Source organism: Scylla paramamosain, chromosome 27, assembly GCF_035594125.1.
Source record: "Scylla paramamosain isolate STU-SP2022 chromosome 27, ASM3559412v1, whole genome shotgun sequence".
Classification (NCBI taxonomy): domain Eukaryota; kingdom Metazoa; phylum Arthropoda; class Malacostraca; order Decapoda; family Portunidae; genus Scylla; species Scylla paramamosain.
In genome coordinates, this window is record NC_087177.1 from 8672952 (window position 1) to 8695000 (window position 22049).

The following is a 22049-nucleotide window of genomic DNA, read 5'->3' on the forward strand; positions in this document are numbered from 1 at the left end:
AGGAAAACTGGAATTGCTAGCAGATTCTAATAAGCCTTGTGTTGATGACTTGTCATTCTGAACTCTCTTCCTGTTTATATATATATATATATATATATATATATATATATATATATATATATATATATATATATATATATATATATATATATATATATATATATATATATATATATATATATATATATAATCATTTATTCATTTTATATTTTTTTGTCCGCTTTGCTGTGATCTGGTGTTTTATTGAGGACGGGTATCAAGAAAACATCAGAATTTCGTTTCCAAATATGATCGGGAAATTCGGAAAAAAAGAAAATATAAAAAACGTAAAAAACAAGTGAAAAGAATTCTGTGCACCATCACTGCACGAGAATTTTGAGATTACGTGAAAATGTAAATCATGAAAGGAGATACGTACACCTTCAGTAACAGTAACGCATTTCTAAAGAAAATTGAAAATCACAAACAAATTAGTAATAGAAATCTTCATTGATACTTAATAATTTATTAATTTACTTATGTATTCCTTAAACCAGCTGTTACATAACTTTACAGGCGCCATTTCTCCCTTCACTCTCTCCTACTCTTGTACAGGCCTCATAGTGCTCGAGCAGCCTTACAACAGCCCATATCACAAGACTTGATCCTCGAGCACTCTGCCACACAGCCAGCAGTAACCCCTCAAGCTCCCTACAGGCTGCGGCGAGGGCGTGGATGGTCGTCCCACTTCATCGCCTAGAACGTGACGCGTAGAAAAACCGAGTCTGTCGAGGGTCGAGATAGCGTCGGGCACCGTTGGTTTCCACGTAACAGGCTTTTGGGCGGTGGCTGCGCGGCGTCTACTTTAGCTGGAGAGGGAAGAGAGATGGGTCCAATTGGGAGGAGGTTTATGGTACAGTCTTATACTGCATTATTCTTATTTATTTATTTACACTATTTGACGCAAAAAGTCCTCCACATATTGTTGCGATCATCTCATTTCCGCTGCACTCCGATGCATTTTTACCAGTGACCGTGTTGAGTTCTGATCAGTTCCTTCTTTCTTTGTGAAGGAAAAGTGTTTTCCCTCCTCGCAAAACTTCAGGGACTAGATATTTCTCACTAAAGCCTTTAACTTGAACTGTTTGAAGAGGGAGGTTCCAGGACACTTATCCTCAAATTTTGGATAATCCTTTTGGCTACATTCTTTGGAGACTGGCACCTTCATTGGATCTTTGTTATATCCTTTTACATAAGAAAACAAGGTGTATCAGTGTCAGCCACTTCCAAGGTTACCTCCACAGGTATCTTACAGGGATATATAATTTCAATTCACAGCAGGAAGAACATATCAGTGCCTTTGCGCAGTGAAGTTCCGTGATGGACAAGAGGCTCGTTGTATCATGCAAGGGTGTCGTTTTCCAGGAAGGGAAGACTAATTACCACCAGCCATCACTAAAGCGAAAATACACAGAGTGATTGAAGGATAAAAGACGGTGTAGACGAACAATGGATGAAAGTTCTGAGATGGAAAGTCTTCAAAGCAGCAATTAGAGACACTTCCGGGAATAGATTAGCCAACCAGATAGGAACTGGTGAATGTTTATTTTCTTCTGTGCAAGAGGTGGTCTGGCCAAAGAGAACAAAATTAGATGAAAAAAAAAAAAAAAAAAAGGTGCCGCTGCTTAATGAAGACAGTTAGGGAAGCAGTCCAAACTATCAAAAGTATCTTGTAACTTTGAGGAGCACAATTAAGTGATCTATTTTCTCCTACAGAATTTCTGAAAACCATTAGGCAATCTTCCTTGAATGCAAAGAAAAATGAACTCCCAACCTGTCTTTGCAATGGTGGTAAAAAATAAGCATATTATATATATATATATATATATATATATATATATATATATATATATATATATATATATATATATATATATATATATATATATATATATATATATATATATATATATATATATATATATATATATATATATATATATGCAGTTTTCCAGAATGATCTTGGTTGTGCTTTTAACAAATTAAAATTTGTTGATTTTTCCACAGGGTAGTGGTTATTACACAACTGTTTGGTACACATAACAATACACGTCTTTCTGAGGTTACAAAATAAAACATTAAAGCTTATAGTAACACGCTGATAAAAATAAATAAATAAATAAATAAATCAAATGACTAACATTGCGAGAGATGGAAGAGGACACGCTACCTGCAGGAATGCCTACAGCCTGTGGACATCCTTTTGGTCCTCCTGACATCCATCCCTCGCTGACACATTTCCATAATTCATCAATCACCGTTGACCCAATAAAACTATGGCCCAATAAAATCACGTCGTTACTCGGTGGTCCTAGCAAACACCATGGTGCATGAGCTTTGCGTGTCTGATGGTGATGATGGTGGCGGTCTGAGGTGTGTTTTATGATCCTATATATCTTGCACCACTTGCATAAGACGCACATTTTATAAATCAACCACAATAAAGTAGTCATAACCAGTCTAATAAGTAATATGTAAAGGTAAAAGATAATAAGCAAATTATATTTTTTTTGTTCATTTCCCCAACATAAGAGTTAACCAGCGTTCCCATTATTTTATCTGCTTGATTCTTTATTTTCTACCGTCTATGATTAAACGTTTTCATGGTGGAGGTTTCAAGACACTTCTTATATGTAATTGTGGATATTCTTTTTAGACTGTTTTCAAGACTTTTTTTCGCCGTCCTTTTGTTGCCCTTGGCCAGAAACCCTCTCTAGTTAATAAACAAAAATATCTACGTCGTAACCTAAGAAACATTAAGAAGAGATGAAGCACGAAAGAAGAAGGAAGAATACGAGACATGAATAGAGACACAAAAAGATTTAGCAACATAGAACGACGACACATACAAGCTGAAGCACCAGATATCAAGCAACACTGGAGAGCCTCTGACCAGGAGCGGAACAAAGGCAAGCAGAGCAGAGAGGATCAGCGGCGGAGCTTGGAGCATCACTGGCATTACTCCCTCACACCAGCCTGGCAGTGTCCGACGCGCCAACCTCCTCTAACATCGCTCGTATGTTTATAAATTGTACCATTTCACTGAACCTCCTCGCCAAGCGCTACATTGACGCGGCAGCTGGAATGCACCAAGGAATACGCTGTCTGTTGTGTACGTCTAATATTGTTACCGTTTAGTGTAGATGAAACGTAATTTGATCTGTGCTATGTTTGAGGTGTAGGTTAAGCGAAATGCAGAAATCAAGGGTATATTTATTAGTGAAAAGGCTGTGGGAGACAGAGGAAAAAAAAGAGCAAATGCCTTATTTTGGTGAACAGGATGAGAAAATTATTGAGTGAACGTGGAAAAGAAGAAATCAATGGTATGTTTATGTATGTTTTTGAAAGGCATGGAAAAGGAAACCAAAAATTGAGGGTTATCTTAGTGATCAGGATGCGAAAAAAATAAAGATTTAGATTTTTCATAGAGAATTATTAAGCAATCGAATAAGGAAGAAGGAATCAATGGTACATTTCAGTTAGTAAAATAACCCGATCAATGAAAACCAAAGAAAGAAGAACAATTTTTTGTGAACAGGATCGGGAAAAAAATATACGCGGATCTACACTCTCTTATGGGAAAATTTTTACGTGAAGCTCTGAGTTCCTTTCATCATCGTTTTATTGATCCACATTTTTTGTTCCTGATTTCGTTAAGAGCAAGTTTCATCGGAGAACAACTATTAAGTCATGTTGAAACTTTGCGTGGGTGAAATACGTGTATTATTGTATCACCAGCCAGTCGACTCGTATCTTTTCTCCTCTCTTTTCTCCCCTCCCCTCCCCTCCCCTCCCTTTCTCTCTCCTCTTTCTTCTTTTATCTTCTCTTATCCTCTCCTCTTCTCTCCTGTTCTTTCTTTCTTTTTGTATTGTCTTATCTTGGTTTCTTTCTCCTTCTTTTGTCTTCTTTTCTTTTCTCACCTGTTTTTTTACCACCCTCAGCACCCCAACTCTCTCTCTCTCTCTCTCTCTCTCTCTCTCTCTCTCTCTCTCTCTCTCTCTCTCTCTCTCTCTCTCTCTCTCTCTCTCTGTCTCTGTCGCAGGCACACACAAGTTGGTTTGCTGAGATAACGCTCCACCAAACCGGCTTAGCTTTTATTAGATTAGCCTGCCCTCCATAACACAAGGCACGAAGGAGGGACAGCACTATATAGACACACACACACACACACACAAGCGCACACACACACACACACACACACACACACTTCATGCATATTGGTCTAGTGGTGTTGACATGTTTTCACTCTTACTTTTCTCCTCTCATCTCCTCTCCTCTCTTATCCTCTTGCTTTTCCTCTCCCGATCTTCAGTGCACGACTTTTCCTCTTATTTTCCTACATTTTCCTTTCCGTCCTCCACTTGTTTTTCCCTCTTAATTCTGTCCTTCTGGTTTCTTTTGTTCTGTTATTGCTATTTTTTCCTGGTTCTCCCTTACCGTCCTACACGTGTTTTTTTTTTTTTTGTCTTAGTTCTGTCGTTCCCTGCTTCCTTAAGCCCCTCGTCAGTTTGCTCTCTTTACAACAACAGACTTGAGGATCTTACGGACACAGGAAGGGAGATTAACGGAATAGACTCAGTAATCAGGTAAGACTCGAGTCATTAGGGGGCTCTAAACCATAAGACAAATTTATTTACAGGGATGATAAGTGAAAAGAAATAAGTATGTTTATTTTATACAGAGACTGCCACGTGTACGCCTGATGACTTCTTGCGTCTTCCCTTATTTTCTTATGTTTTTATGTCCTCATGTTCCTCTCATCAAAGATCGAAACACTGAACATGCTCATAAACGGTCTGATTTCTAGAGCTACCATGACATGAAGTAGGGAATCCAGAGATGAGAAATGGAGTTATGTGTTAGAACTGTGTCAAAAGGCGCGTGTTTCGTGGTGCATTGGGTGCAGTAGGGGTCGTGGAGTAGTGGAGAGACAAGGGAGGTGATCTGGAGGGTGCGGACGATACATTTTGGACATGTGGAGTGTGTGGAATTTAGGATGTAGTATTTTGAATCGCTTTACTCTCCCATAACCACTATTAAAAAAAAAAAAATGATTACTCAGGTTCCCATGTGTTTTCGCCTTTAGCAATGCATACCTCCTTAAGTTATCACTAACAGTTCTGATTTACCCTTAAAAATTCCCTAACCTAAAAATTCAAAACCAGATGAGTTGAAAAGTCGAAATATTTAATAATACGAGCATTAGTGTTGTGAATGAGGAAGGAAACTGATGTGCGAGACGAGTAAGGAGGGTGATGTGAGTAGGTAAGGGAGATGATGTTAGGAGACATAAGGGAGGTGATGTGAAGAGTTAAGGGGGAAATGCTAAAAGACAGATAAGGGAGGCGATGTGAGGAATTAAGAGATTATATGGAAAGGGGAGAGGGACAAGGGAGGTGATGTAGATAAATAAGGGAGGTGTGGAGGTAAGATACGAACTGGAGGAGTGAGGCAGCTGGAGTAGAGAGACTGGAGTGATGTGGTGTAGAAGAGAGAAGTGAATTAAGGTAGTAGGGAAACTTGCGTGAACGGATAAGTGGGAAGTGAAAGAGTGAGTGACGGAGAAGAGAACCTGAGGCGGTGGATAGGTAAGAGAGGTGGCTCGAAGGGCAAGGAGAAAGTCAACGAGGCGAACAACAGAAGTTAAGGTGTAATTGGGCCCCATTAAGGATTTATTAGTTAGACAGGAGACACTCTATTTTATGCTTAAAGCTGATGTTGCAAGGCAGTCTCGAAAAAAAAAAAACATCTCAGATCAATATTAGATACGTTTCTTGTGTTTTCTTTACTGTTCAGTTTACTGGATCCTACATACGGTTTTTAAAAGATCATATAACTTTATGGATGGGGATGATAGGTGGTACAGATATGTATGTTTTATAAGAGCACTGTTACGTGTAGGTTTACTTCCTTCTTGCAGTTTGCCTTGTATTCTTGTGTTTTTTGATGTCTTCATACATTAGTATTAGAAGAAAGCTTTCCACACAACCAACAATCATCTAACTGAGGTCTTTCCTTCCACCTTATTAGAAAAAATAATGAATCGACGCTAAAAATGCGAAAGGGTTGAATTCTGTAATATCTTGCGAGGCGCGAGTATGTTGAAGAGAGTGACGGGAGGGAAGTAGCGGCTCAGGCAGGCAGGCAGACAGTCATGTTTCCCCGAGGCGCTTCATACACACGGAATGCAACGCTTGTTTCGAGCGATTGAGGAAGAAGCGAGACAAGTGTGCGATGAAAGAAAAGTTAAACGAATTTCCCCAAGTCATTTACATCTGAAAGAGAAGCACACAAGCTCAAGCACACGCACAAGCGCGCACACACACACACACACACACACACACACACACACACACACACACACACACACACACACACTTCTTTCAACAGAAGTATTTTTAAAAACTCACTGACAACTAGTGTTCGAGTGAGCTTTTCTTTTCGGTGATGCAGAATCTTTTATAAAGTATCATTATATTCATGAAAATACGCTTGAAAACCTTAACAACTTCCATTAGAACATATTAGAAGTTGTCAGGATAAAGCAGTGAAACGTTTGCGAATACGGAGTCTGACCTGCGTCCACCAAACAATCCTGGGTATTGGGAGACGAACATTACGAAACTGGCGATGGTTACTTGCCTTCCTCGCTCTCTGTTATTGGTCATGCACGAGGATCAAACAGTCGGCTTCTTCGTCCTGCTGCTGATGCACTTAGGTGATTGAACCACATTTTTCCAAGACAAGACGACACAAGGAATTAATATTTTTCCCTTGCCGTCAACGTCTGGCCTGCGTGGCTGAGACTCCCCGGCCTGATGCTGGTAATGGACTCGTCGGGCGTGGCAGAGCCCGCCGCGTCTGATGTGTGCCAAGTAATGTTAAAGCAAATACACTCAAGAGAGCAGGTCCTCGCGGCGCTTGACAAAATTGTTCCCTGTCAGCGCCAGAGATGCAGCCTGTGCATCAAAGTTGCATTTCGTTTTGTTTGGCGAGGGAAGAACTGTAGGAAATAAACAAGTAAATAAAATAAATATAGGACAATTTCGTAAAAGGTTAAGTTATTCTATAACTACGACAAGTGTTCTGTAGAATCACGAAGCTGTAGTAGCACAACATCCTTTTAATCTTAAGCTAAGCGTGCACGAGTGGGCCGCCGAACAAGGGCGCCGGTGTGCAGCTCAAGAAGCAGCCAGCGGGCGGGAAGGTCGAGCCTTTTCAGCCCATGTCAGCGCCTGGGTCCTCTTTCTTATTCATTAGCCATTCTAAAAACTATTTCCATATTTGAATCAGCATTAATTTAATTAGTCTAATTACTCCTTTTACTTGACGGTGTAATTACCCTGCCTTCATTTGATTTCCTTGGAGTCTTCTCGCGAGGCGGATCAACAACCTCACTTTTCACTTTTATTTTCTCAATAAAACTACTTTAAAACAAAAGGCTATAAATAACTATTGATTGATTCCAGCATATATATATATATATATATATATATATATATATATATATATATATATATATATATATATATATATATATATATATATATATATATATATATATATATATATATATACACACACACACGACATGGGAAGAAAAATATAATAATGAATGGAAAAGCAAAAATGAAAGCCACCAGTAGGTGAGGCTCGCCAGGTCGTGAGCCGGAAAGGCACGCGTCGTCTCTCGTAAAAACCAACACGCAATGAGAAAAGGAAAACAAAGCCTTGCCGGGACACACAACACGCTAATGGCGCCACGAGAGCGTTTGGCCTGTGAGGTTTCTGAGGACAAAGACAAGCACGGGGGAAGTCACACCGCCTCACTACCTCGCCACCTCATGAAGGCCTCATAACACCCCGCAGCCTGCAGGAGTCACACGGGGCTCTGCTGCGTGCATCAAGGCGCGGCGACCTGTGGAACAAAACTCGTACTAAAGAAAAAAAAAGGATGATCTTGTTTTATATGTGATTTTAGTTCTCAGTTTTATGGGATAAAATATGTGCCCGCGGCCTCTCGATAGCACCACGCCAACAGAGAGGAAGAGGAGGAGGAGGAGGAGGAGGAAGACGACGGCGACGGCGACGGCGACGACGACGACAAAGGGAGAAGTAAGACGACGAAAAAGGAGGGGGAGGAGGAGAAGGAAAGAGGCGAAAGACAGAAAACAAGAAAGAGAGCAAGGGAGCAGAAAAGGAAAGGACAACAAGAGCAACGAAGACGAGAAAAGGATATACATGAATACACATAAAAGAAGCATACACTAGAACAGAGATAATTCAGTTTATAACGAGACGAGGAGGAGGAAGGAAATAAGAAGGGAGAAGGAAAGAAAGAGCTTTACGTATGAAGACTGGCATACTGAAGATAAACAACAAGACAGACACTACCACCACCAACAACAACAACAACCTCAACCCTCCCTCCCTCCCTCCCTCCCTCCTTCCCAGTAAACAATGACACGTGTAATGCTTCGTAATTGTGCCTTTGTTCCTTTGTCATGTTAATTTTGCGCCGCACCAGATGTCCCTCTTTGATGTTTGTCTCAATATTGACGCCAGGTTGGTTGGTTGCTTGAAATTCTCTCTCTCTCTCTCTCTCTCTCTCTCTCTCTCTCTCTCTCTCTCTCTCTCTCTCTCTCTCTCTCTCTCTCTCTCTCTCTCTCTCTCTCTCTCCTTGCCCTTGACCCTCCTCATGATCGCTGTGAGAAGGGAGGCAGGAAGCGTTTGCTGGCTTTATGGTGGCAATTAATGGAGGAGGAGGAGGAGGAGGAGGAGGAGGAGGAGGAGGAGGAGGAGGAGGAGAAGGAGAAGGAGAAGGAGAAGGAGAAGGAAAAGGAGAAGGAGATGGAGAAGGAGAAGAAGGAGGAGGAGGAAGGGTCGATGATAAGGTGGTAAAGGAAGAGGAGAGGGAGAGGTTGAGGAGACAGAACAGAAAAAAAAAAGAATAAAAATAAGGAATAATAGTATTATGAGACGGAAGGATTAAAAGGAGGAGGAGGAGAAGGGGGAGATAAAGCAGATAAATAAGAACATAAATAAAAAAAAACAGTAGTATAAAAAGAAAAAAGAAAGAACAACGACTCCCATGAATACAAATGAGTCGATAAAAAAAGCAAACACACAAAATCACAAAAAACACCAATAATACAAAAAAAAAAAAAAATAGAAGGAAAAGAATAAACACTGAATACAAATGAGCCATCCACAAATAAACATGGACTCTGCCCGTTGCCAAGAAACTAAGAGGAGGAGGAGGAGGAGGAGGAGGAGGAAATGGAGTAGTAGTTTCACGGAGGAGTCACAGCCCTACAACTCTTTCATCTTCACGTGACAGTAACTCTACGAGGAAGGACGACTCGGTTCCGGGAGAGAAGGGGTCGATCGTCACGCCTGAGAGAGCACGACCTTCCAATATTAAGAAACTGTATTCTCAGACAGTCTCAGGGTCTCATAGCCAGTACTGTAAACAGGCTGGGGTGAAAGTTATAAGATTCTCAAGGGTGTCGAGGGTATTTTTTTTGTGGGGGAGGGGGGGAGGGGTGCGGTATTAGGGAGAGTGGCCAAGGGGAAAAAAATACGGTGAAAAGTTCGTTCATGATGCCGCTCCAAAAAAGAATGAATGATGGAAGATTCGAGGAGAGTTGCTTTATTTAACTTATCTATCTATTTTTCGTTTTTTTTTATATATATATTCTTTTTATTATATAGTTTAGTTCTCAAGACCTTCAAGAGGGTCTTCATGATTCCAGGGACAGTTGAGTTACTAGGGTTTTCAAAGGAATTTTCACGAATCTATTGACGGTTAACAATTCTGCACATCACTGAGAAAAAAAAAATTTCGTGAGAGTCCAACTAATCACTTCTATAAACTGCGGAAAAATTATCATGATGAGAAAAAAAAAAAATTAAAAGACTTTACTCAAACTTTTCGTCACCCCATCTCTTTTCAGATTACAGAGGAGATTATAGTGGATATTCAAGGGTGTTTCCAAGATTCTAGTGGCATAACAAGCATTCTATATCATTAGCTGGAAAGACACTCATGGGAACACGACTGATCATCTCTGTGGCCTTTGAAAACAGTCCTGATGGGAGAACAAAGAGTTTAAAAGATCGCATTCCTAAACCTTTCATTGCTCTATCCATGATCAGACTACAGAGATTATTTTGGTTATTCAAGAGTGCTTTTAAGATTCTAGCATCATTTTAACAAATACTAACATCATCAGCAGAAGACAGTCATAGGAACACGACTAATCACATGTGTGGCCTTTGAGAGTCATTTATGGAGAACAAAGCTTAAGAAAAAAACAAAAGGCTTAAGAAACAGACATTAGGCTTAAACCGTGACGTCCTCCCTTTTTTCTTTCCAGAGGGTGAAAGAGGGAACGGTCTGCTGCTGACGACGATGCGACGTGTCATTAATGCTCAAATTACACCGGGAATGCAATTTTCTACCTCATTTCTGGCGCTGACGTGGTCCAGATGAAATGAAGATGAGGTGATGTGATGAGGCGCACGGAGTTCAAGGTGCTAATGGAGTCACTGAAGCAAAAAGTGTTCCTTCCATTTCTTTTCTCAGCAGTTCACTTCCTCTCCCCGCCGTCTCGCCAGTCACTAACTCACTCACTCGCCGCGCCGCCACCTCATTCCTGACGAGCTTTGAGTTTCATTAATTCCTTGGGGTCTATTTTGGAGATCTTCTTGCCTTACTTTTATTTTTTAAGGAAGTTTTTTTTCAAGGGAGCAGTAATTTAATGAACTTTTTTCCTTGTTTTGTACCTTTGGTCGGTCTACACGTGTTAAAAATCAATCAATCAGTAAAAAAAGAAAAAAATTGAGCTGGCGTGTTTGTATTCTCACTGCCTCTGAAATCAATGTTAGCACTGCTGAGATTCGTCTTCCCGAAGTGCATTGTAATATACGGCTGAAAAATACAGATAAATCAATAAAAATACAGCTTAAAAGGGTTTGCTGATAACACGTGTTTGTATTCCCACTCGCTCTGAAATCAAGGTAATGGCTGCTGAAAAAGTTTAGTTAGGTAAAAATTAAATAGACAAATAAAAACGGAATAAAAATAGAGCTCAGAAAGCTTTGGTAAGGAGCAGCGCAGAAAAGCTTACGTGTTTGTATTCTTACACTGGTAAAATAAATGTGAGGGCTGCTGGGAACCGTCTTAGCTAAATGCAGTGTAATATATAAAAGTTAAGCTTCGTAAATCACATGACATAACTTCATGAGACTGGAGTTTTTCAGTACAATATTAATTTGTTCGCTTTTCTGCTGACTTCTGCCCCCCCATCCTTTCAAGCGTGCACTCTCCCCACTTCCTAAGCCCATATATTCTCCCCCATCCTCGTGTCTAATCCTCGTCTAGCCTCATCCTCTCATCCTCCCCTTACGAGACACACCGGCCTCCGTATCAGTATAAATGAATTGAATTTCACGGCAGCTTGTCACTGTTTTTTGCTGCGGAAGTAGAAATGGGAGAGGAGGAAAGACTATATCCTCTATATTATCCCTTAATCTAGTGGAGAATCTTTCGTCTCTTTACATTTTCCTCTTTCTCCACTTCCACTTGTAATAAAATAGTCTCTTCTAACTGACACTATGAAAGCAAGGATATTTGTATTATAAAATGCGACCCCTTCGTGATCTTGTTTACTATTTGAGATGATGTCCGTCCGTTTGCATTTTCTAAGATCTTCTCATGACAAATCTATTTTTTCACTTTAGCCCACGATAAGAAAAGAAAACATGTCGATCTAAATATCATGAAATCTAATCCCTTCATGATTCTTTTCCTACAAAATATGCTTGAAAATCTTTTTGTCCGTTAATTTTTTTGTCCATTATTTTTTCTTCTGTCTTCCCAGCGTAAATCAAATCGACAAACTAAAAAAAAATACTAAATTACCTTTGATCACTACACGAGTCCCTTTTATTACTGTTCATCCCTTCTTTTAATGTGTTTAAACCACTTAATTCTCTTTCCTTGTATTTTGTTTGACACCTCCGTTATATCACTTTGGCTTCTTGTCTTATTAAATAATTTCCCACTGTCCATCCTCGTCACCCAAAGCATCTACCTTAACATTCTCATCTCTACAAAATCTGCGACTTATTTATATGCCACGTCTCATGAAATAGTAAATAGTAAAAACATGTACTACTTTTTCCTCACCTAACCACTCTAATTCAATTGTACATGGCAAACTCATACAGTAAGAGTATCTTTTGCTCTACATCTAGGCAGTTCAAGCCGTGTACATTGTGGTCAATAAATCTTCCTCCAGCAGGGCGTTCCATCACTTGCTCCTTGGCAGCCCAGGAGGGAAAGTTTCCATGTCATGGGCCGCGCGGAACCATAAATCAAAGCTCGCGTCCTGATACGGCGGAAGGTTCCAAGAACTGACCCCACAAATCAGTCAGTTTTCCAAAGCCACAGGTGGTAATTTGCCAAACATACGTGCACACCTTGCCTCGCCTCGTCTTACCTAACCTAATTTGCTAAAAATACGGAGACGCTCAAAAGCCTTCTCATCTTCGTTTACTGGTTTTGAGGGTGACGTTTTTATCCTCTCGTGGTGAAAATCAATACCGAGATATGAGTGAGAGTGAGGTGAGAGTGAGTGAGAGTCATGGTGCGGCGGTAAGGTGGTGCGTTTCCTTTTGGGTGTGGTCAGGTTTACTGCTACTGCTTCTGCTACTACTGCTACTGCTGGTACTACTACTCCATTACAACTACTACTACTACTACTACTTGCTTCCATATTTCACAGCAGTTATAGAGTGATAATAACGATAATTTGCCCTCTGCCAGAGATGCAACATGACATTAATACATATAGTGTGTGTGTGTGTGTGTGTGTGTGTGTGTGTGTGTGTGTGTGTGTGTGTGTGTGATGATCGTCGAGTCAACGTCTATCATGTTGTAGATTTATCTTAAGATACTCTCTTTACTTTACCAATATATCTACTTTAGAACGAAAAATAAACAAACGCAAAGCAGAACAAGTGTAATATACATAACTGAAATTAAAATAAACCATGTAGAAATGAAAAAAAAAGATCCGCATAAAAAAAAACAGGTGCTTTACGATAGACAGAAAAAAAGTGAACCATGCAGGAGTGAAAAAAAAAAAAAAAATCCCATCCCACTAACATTTCTACTCTGCGTGGCGTGTGCAGTCGTTCCGTGTCAGTCTCTCCCCTGCAGCGCCTCACCCGGACGCTCGCTAACATAGAGGGCATAGGATATCCAGGTTTGTTATTTTTATCTAATACATGAAAAGTTATAAAATGAAAGCGCGTCTTCCCAGCCACAATCAAACTAATATACCTTTAATCGCTTATCAGAAATTGGTTCCAGTAATTGCCGTTTGGGAGGGAACTCAATCCTGGCAATTATATCGTGAAAAAGACCAGTTTCATCTATCAAAAGTATATTTCTCTTGATTATACAACTACGGGTATTGTTGCATATGAATGGAAGGCAAAGGCAGGTATTGATTGTTCAAAGCTGCCTGTCTGTTTACATGTGTGAGTGTGTGTGTGTGTGTGTGTGTGTGTGTGTCAAAGACGAGATATCCGGCCTTCGAGCATTGGAGATAATATCATAAGGAATCTTTACTTATCTTACTTAAAAGAGAGAACGGTATGTTAATGAAGAAGAAAAAAAAATACTATGAAAGTTGGCCGTCCTTTTTTCTTAATTACCATCATTATAATTTTGGTGATAAGAGTGTGTAGACATTCGTTGTGAGTAATGTACAATAGTGTTAACAATAAGAAAGGATGGATTAAGTACCAATTAGCATTAAGTAGGAACAGGAAAGCATTTAAAGTGATATAATACTTTAAGTGGGAATGCAAAGGCGAGGAACGTCATAACGCAAACACCAGAGAATTTGCAGCGCGAGTTTTCTAAGCCAGAGTAGGCAATTAGCAGTGAGGGAGTTTGGCGCAATTACTTAGACGAGGCGAGGCAGCGGAGGAGAGACGCTGTGTGGCAGTGAAAAATTCAACACGGTTTCTGGCCCCCCAATCGTAAACAAAGGCAACTTAATGTGAGTCTTTTTTTTCTTTCATTATCTTTACCTGATTCCTGAAATGACTAGAATTGAAATTTCAGTGAAAAATGTAGATTTCTGGTAAATCTATTCGTAACTATTACTAATGCTGCTGTTGTTGTTGCTGTTGCCACTACTGCTACTACTACTACTACCACCACCACCATTACCGCCATACTGCTACTACTGCTGCTGCTGCTGCTATTACGAAAAACAACAAACCACAAACACCACCACCACCACCACCATCACCCAAGAAGACCATCCACTAACATCTATATATACACAGCAGGACTTTTGAGATCTGGAGTTACGGTCAGTCCACTTTGCAGAGACCCGCAAGACGTCCTCGTGAATGCCAAGTCCAGCGAGAGGCAGCAGGTGGGGTGTATAAAGCTGACAGCGCGGCCAGGACGTGGATGGGATCAGAAGAGGGACACGTCATAAGGAGAGTCATGGATATTTATGTCTTGTATTATGAGAAGCTTGGATCTCTCATAAAGATTTTTCAGACAAGGCCACAGAGGTGATTAGGTGGGTTCTCATGGATGTTTTTTTTTTCCCACTGGTGATGCAGAAACCTCGTTCAGCTGCCACTGCCACTAATGAAAGCACTCTTGTAAACTCCAGTTACTGTAGCCTGAGAAATGTAACTGAGGTGAAACACAGATATGTTGAAGGATTATCTCATGAATGTTTGTCCTCTGAGTATAACATTAACGTTCTGAGGTACTGCAGAGGACTAAGTGTTATATATCATGGTTCCATGTGCATTTCTGCGCAGTTATATAAACTTTAATATAGGTAAACAAATTAATAAATACACAGATAAGTAAACGATAATAAAATAAAAAAAATGCTGCTGCTACTGCTATAATGAACATTAGCTATAACAACAATCATAATTATCATCATCATAATCATCATGACAAAGATTATGTCTTCGTATAAAATTTATACATATACTTGTACATGCATGAAAGAACAAATAAATAAATTAATAAATAAACAGGCAATTAACTAACCTACTAACAACATAACTAAATTCACACAACTGACCTTCCTCCCTCCCACAGAAAAGGGAGTGGCTCATAACAAAATACACTAATGTCTTAAAACTTCAAAATAATTTCCACTTATACATAGGAATAAAAATGCATACATCCAAACTGCTTTCATGTGTCTGCCTGCCTTGTCCGAATGTCTATTTCTGTCTGACGATCTTTCCACAGAAACGCTCTCCTTGGTAATGCAATATGATTTTCCAATACAATATTTTTAACATTCTCTCTCTCTCTCTCTCTCTCTCTCTCTCTCTCTCTCTCTCTCTCTCTCTCTCTCTCTCTCTCTCATGCAATATCTCTCTGATAACCCCAAAAAGAACAACTACACACACACACACACACACACACACACACTCACTAACTGCCACTTCCTCGTCGTCTGTCCCGCCACACAATTATAATCCGAACCATTTCATCATTTTAATAGACGCTTCGGCTTTTCTGGTGTGGCAGGAAGCGGCGTGAGGGAGATAGGGCAATGCACCACGCCAGCCGCCACACGCCAGCACTGCCATCTGGTGCTAATGCAGGGAAACAAGTGTAAGCTTATCTTAGTTGAAATCTCTCCTCTTCTCTTCTCTCCCACTTCCCGCCTCTCCTTGTTCTCATGTTTTCTTTTTTTTATTATTCTTGTTCTTCTTCTGTGTTTAGCTTCTTTCTTGTTCTTTTGGTGATGGATATGCTGTTTTTTCACTTTATTATTTTTCCTGCCTCTCCTTGTTCTGCTTCTCTTCCTTTTTCTTAATCTCTTCTTTGTATTTTCGTTTTCGTTCTTGTTCTTTTCTTCTTGGTGTATGCATTTTTTTTTTAAACTTTTTTGCCGTTTCTTTGTCCTAGTTCTCGTTTTCTTTCTTTTTCCCATTCTTCTTTTATTCTAGGCCTTTTTATCTTTGTTCTAGTTCTTCGGGCGAAATTTTTTTTTTTTACACTACGCATTTTTAAGTGTGCAGGGACTGCTACATGTATGGCTGATGGGTCTTGCAGCTTTTCTTAATTTCTGATGTTCAAATTCATCGCAATTTAGTTTCTTCATATTCAGTTTCTTTCTTGAATTCTTATTTCCTTCTCTTCCTCTATCATTCGTTATTACTCAGAAAATAGCATTCCTTTCTTTTAGTTACCTTTTACCGTTACTTTCCCATCGTTCCTTTTCTTCGCTCTCTTCATCTTGAGACTAATACATTAGATTACACAAGACAACTTTCTCATTTCCATTTCTTCCTCTCACTACTTAGAAAATTGCATTTCTTTCCTTGGGTATCTTATATCAATATTTTCACGTTTTTCTTCTTCCTTCTCGCTCTCTTCACCGTCTAGTGCTGGAATAATGGAACAAGAGTTCACTAAGATTATTCCGCACAAGACAACTTTCCACTCCACTGAACTGAACTGCGCAGTGTTTCCTCAGGCAACAAGCGGCTCGGACGAGATTGTCACTTGCTGTCACCTGCTCAAACGTTCTGCCGGTAGCGGGTAGTCAGGGAATCGAGGAGAAATGCTTCACGTTGCTGGGAACTGAGAGGAGAGTGTTTATTGTACTGTCACGTATTACTGTTATATTTCGTCTTGCCTCGTCAGGTTTTAGATTACTGGCAAAGCTTCCAGCATAGAAGAATTTATTCTTTTTTTTTTTTTTTCAAAGCCACAGAGATCGGTGTTTCTTACTCTCTTTGGTGGTTCTTCTCCTTGTCTGCATCTTCTGTTCAGCTGCCTGCCTGCCTCACTTTTCAACTCACGTCTTATTTCTCTTTGTTATTCCTTTCTTATCCTTTCTCCGTCCTCTCCTGCTCCAGTTTCTCCTAGTTTTCTTCTCGACCACTGCCTTTATTTCTTTCTCACACTCCTCCTCTTTCTCTTCATCATTTACTTCTTTCTCCTTCAGCCCTTCCTTATCCTTTACCCTGTCTGTCCTTCCCCCTATCCTCATTCCCTCACCTTTCCCCATCCCTCCCCTGTTTCAATTTCTCACCCTCCTCGACTTCTCCCCCTTTTTCCTCATCTCCTCCCGTTCTCACCTCTCCGTCTTGTTCCCCCTTTCCTCATACACGCCTCTGTCCTCCCCTCCTATTCCCATCCTCCCGCTGACTTCCCCCCCATGTCCTCATCCTCCCCCCACCCCCCGTTCAGCATGGAGCGTGAATTCCAAGCGTGTGGGGAAAATTGCTCCATTACCCATGTGTGGTGATCCTCCTCTCCCCTTTTTTCACCCCTCCTCCTCCCCCATTCTCCCCCCAACAATCCTCACCGACATGAATTTGGAGGCGCGACTAAAATACTCAGTTTAAAAGCCTATGTTCCCCTCTAGCTTGTTTTTTTTTTTTTTCGGGTTGTAAAATTTACCTGCTTTTCATTTTTCCCCCGCTGTTCACCGAATTTCTGGTCTCCTTTTTTTTTTTTTCTTGACGATTTCAATTTCGCACAGTTTATTTCGGTTCGTTTTTCCATCTCTCTCTCTCTTTCTCTCTCTCTCTCTCTCTCTCTCTCTCTCTCTCTCTCTCTCTCTCTCTCTCTGTCCCTGCCTTCCTTTATTCATTTATCATTTTTTTTCTTTTTTACTTCGCTCTTCGCTCCCATTTCATCATTTCTGTCTCAACTTATTCCCGTAAGTTTATTTTTCTTTTTATTTATTTCACATTTTCAATTTATTTTTTCTTACGTCGTCAAAAAAAAAAAAAGGGTTAATTTTAGAAGGGGAATGGTTCAGGTATTGATTTCCTGTCCTAGTATCATGAGTGACTTTGACGGAAGCCCCATGTGGACAGAGATGGGGAAGAGACAGGAGGAAGAGGAGGAGGAGGTGGAGGAGAAAAAAGAAAGAACATAAATGAAAAAGAGAAGAAAAGAAGAAAAAGACGAGAAAAGAAAAGAAGGGAAAAGAATAGAAAAGGAAAAAGGAGGGGAAAGAAAGAGAAGAAGAATAACAAAACTACAACTGCTTCTACTACTACTAAAGAACGAAAAACGAAAAAGAAAGAAAAACGAAAAAAAAAGAAGCAACAAGGAAAACGAAGGAGGAGGAGGACGAGGAGGAGGAGGAGGAGGAAGAAGACGCAGCGAAGATGTTAGTATAAAGTGGAGGTGGAAGTGCGTGGTGCATGGCAAGGAGGCGGCAGGGAGAGGCGGGAGGAGGGCAACAGCAGGCTGGTAGGAATGCAGGAGGGCGGGTGGTGAACACATAGGAGGTGGCGGTGAGGCGGTGATGAAAAGTCAAGAGGCGAGGTGGTGAGGGACGCTGCTCTTCACTACGACTCCCACCACTTTAAGATCTTATGGGTTCATCCTTTTCTAGATTCTGCTTTATTATTATGGTTATTTTGTGTTTATTTACTATTATTATTTTGCTTTTGGTTAGGGTTATTTGTTTTATGTTTTGTGTGGTCTTTAGGGTTGTTTTCGTGGGTAATGTTTTGGTGGGGTTGTTAATATGAGGATTTTGGATAAAGTTAGTTTTCTGAGTGGATTTGGTGACGCTAGGGTAACGTGCAGCTATGGCAGTGGTTCTTAACCAGGGATGCTTGCATCCCTGTGGGGTTCGAGGCCAGTTCTTAAGGAACGCGAGGATGGATAATTAAAGCAAAATATAGTTTTATATACGCGATTTTTTTTTTTTTCAGCAAAAAAAAAAAATAAATAAATAAATAAAATAAAATAAAATAAAATAAATAAATAAATAAATAAATAAAAGAAATAATAATAATTCTTTTTTGCTACAGCAGTGTTCTGTAAGCTTTGTGAATGAACATTAAAAAGGAAAAAGTGGTTTTGTATACACAGCACATCAACTTTGTAGTTTAGCTTTTTTTTTTTTTTCATTTCAGCAATTCAAGGGGTGCGAAAAGTGACTGCTGATCTGAAATCTGAATGCCCTCCGCCCAGCCCCGCCCCCACCCACAAAAAAAAAAGGCTGAGGGTAGAAAATACAGGGCTCTCTCTCTCTCTCTCTCTCTCTCTCTCTCTCTCTCTCTCTCTCTCTGCTTTACAACTTCATATAAAATAAAAGAATTAAGTTAAGTAAATCTGTAGCAAAACAACAAAATCTCTCTCTCTCTCTCTCTCTCTCTCTCTCTCTCTCTCTCTCTCTCTCTCTCTCTCTCTCTCTCTCTCTCTCTCCATTTCACACCGGCATGCTGATTGAGGGTATTGGTTTAGTAACCCCAGCTTATATTTACTGACTCTCTATCCCCGTAAATTTTTGGGGGATAAAAGTTTATAAGGTGAAGCAAAAAATAGCACGCACCCTCACTCACTCAACAGAACAGGGGGAGATAATGTGCTGGGAATGGAAAAAAGGGTTGTGAGTATGCGAGTGTAAGCGGGAACTGGTGAAAATTTATCCCTTACTCTGGAATGACGCCGTGTTGTTTGTCATCACGTCACACGCATGTGGAAGGGACGATCTGAAAACATACAACGTAACGAAACAGCTATCGTGCATCATAATTGTGACGGAAATGAGCTGCGTTGCCGTGGTGGTGGTAGTGGTAGCGATGATTTGTGTCCTGTGCTGAATGACTTTTGCGTAGATAAAATGCACAATGACGCAATCATTTGTTGTTTTCATTGGACATTAAAGCATTACTTATGAAATGAGTGGCCTTTTGGTGGTCGGTAATCTTTTGTACCTTATGATGAATGAAATGAGAAAATTATGTAGATTTTGCTTAGATAAATATACAATTTCGTAATTATTTGTTGTCTTCATTGTAAGTGAATCAAAACGTTACCTACTTATTAAAATAGTGATGAAAAGTTTTTTTTTTTTTTTTTTAAGGAAGAGAGGTTTTGGTGGTGAAAGGCCAGTAATTTTTGGTGCCTCATAGTGAGTGAAACGGAAAAATAATGACTCGTGTCCCGTAATGAATGACTTTTAAAAGCCTTTTGCCTATATAACATAACTACGTAAACACCTGTTAAACGAGCAGCTTTTTTGAGGAGGTGGCAAGAAAATGATGATTTATGTCTCGTAATGAAAGGCTGCGTAGATAAGTATAATTACGTAACCAGTGTACATTAAAATCATCTCTACACTTTATAACGGTGATGAAATAAACGGGTGTTTTACATGAATTTGTGTATCTCAGTGAATTAAATGAGAAGGTAATGAGCGACTTTCTGTAAATGAATATACAATTAGGTAATCATTTATCTTTACTGCACATCAAAACGTTATCTTTGCACTGTTACGGTGATGAAATATGCGGCTGTTTGGGGCGATTTATGATAATGAATGGAGTAAGAAAATTATTCATATCTGGTAAATTAAAGGCTATGTAGATAAATATAATTACGCAATCATTTGTTATCTTCGTCGTGCATCATAACATTATCTAAGCATTATACGGAAATTAAATTAGGGGCTCTTCCGGTTTTTTTTTTTTTTTACAATGAATGAAGTGAGAAAATTATAATTTATGTTTCGTAATAAATGGCTGCGTAGATAAACGTAATTACGTACTCATTTATTATCTCAACTGCACATCAAATCATTACCTACACTTTATAAAGCTGATGAAACACTTTAGAGAATTTTTTGGAATGATTTTGTACTTCACGATAAACAAATTTGCAACGACCGTCATGAAAAGAATTAAGTAAGTCATCCTAATCACGTGTAAGGTAAAAAAATCCACACTAGGGAGGATGTAACCGTCTGATGTAAGTAGCTATGGGGAAAAATTTGTCCAGCAGTGAATGAGTTAACTCTTTCACAACGATACGCAACAATTCAATGTATGGACACTTAATAACCATCTACAAGAAAGAGAGGGTATACTCGTAGATTTTTACATTTCCTAGCCATTACAGTCTTAACAGAGGCTATCGAACAAGAATACATGTTTCAGAGTGGTTAGTGATTAAGGAAAAATGCGGCAAATAGCAGAGAGAAGGTTAAACGTTGCGCAGTTGTGAGCGAAGGCCAGAAAGTGTGAGCTTCCTTCCTTCACATCACTTCCCGCAACATCAACATTTCGCTGTCCAAATCTACTTCCTCCACTAAAGCGCCATCACGTCCCATGAGACACCTTCATTTCCAATCTCCAACACACCCCGCCACCAGGAAGCGCCTAGCGGGGAGATGCAAGCCGGCAAGGGAGGGAGTATGTAAATCTGGCTTTCTCAGCACCAATCAGCTCTGATGCGAGGGAAGGAAACAAATTATAAATGGTGCTGGACTTCCTCGCGCCTTCTGCTTTTAATTTAGTTTATTGATAGTGGTGCACCTCTTAATCGTGGTTTTGTGGTGCTGTCTGTTTCTTTGTCCATTTGCTTAATTCTTCATTTATCTGTTTATTTATCCTGTTCATCTGCTTATTTCCTTATCATCTAAACATTTATTTGTTTCCTCTGTCTTCATCCATTCTACTCCTCTTCTAATAGTTTCCTCAGCCGACGAAATGATTTCTCTTTTTAATAAGTCTATTCAATGAAAAAATTTAGAAGAATGAACCAACGCTGGTGTCTGTCTGTCTTCACGGAGGAATCTCATTGGCTCCTCCAGACGCATCAGGTTATTATATTAATCTCATTCTTCAAAGGAGCAGGAAGACAAAAAGCACGCCATGAGTTTGTCCTTTCTAATCAAATCTACATCCTCATTGTAATTACAGACATGGCAGGAAATAACATAAAAAGTTTGACATGAAAAGTTTGGGAATTTTTTCATGCATTTTTTCCTCTTTTTTTTTTTTTTTTTTTGCCATCACGTTATATTCTTGTTAGCCGAAGTTTTCCCATGCCTTGTGGCCTAGAACGAAAACTGCTGTGAAATAAAATTGTGTCAAGAGGAAAAGAAAGGGAAAGAAAAGAATTTTATTTGCAGAATGAAAAGTGCTAGAATAAAATTATATGTAAAAGGAAAATAAA

At 39.7% G+C, this 22049-nt stretch overlaps 1 long non-coding RNA gene across 1 annotated transcript in view; it reads right to left on the minus strand.

Moving 5' to 3' along the window:
* Nucleotides 1–281: 281 nt before the first annotated feature.
* Nucleotides 282–22049, minus strand: part of LOC135114138 (uncharacterized) — a 47379-nt gene continuing 25611 nt past the window's right edge. Inside the window, exon 3 of the long non-coding RNA XR_010275228.1 lies at nucleotides 282–848. This is a non-coding gene — a long non-coding RNA (uncharacterized LOC135114138). The remainder of the gene's footprint in view (nucleotides 849–22049) is intronic.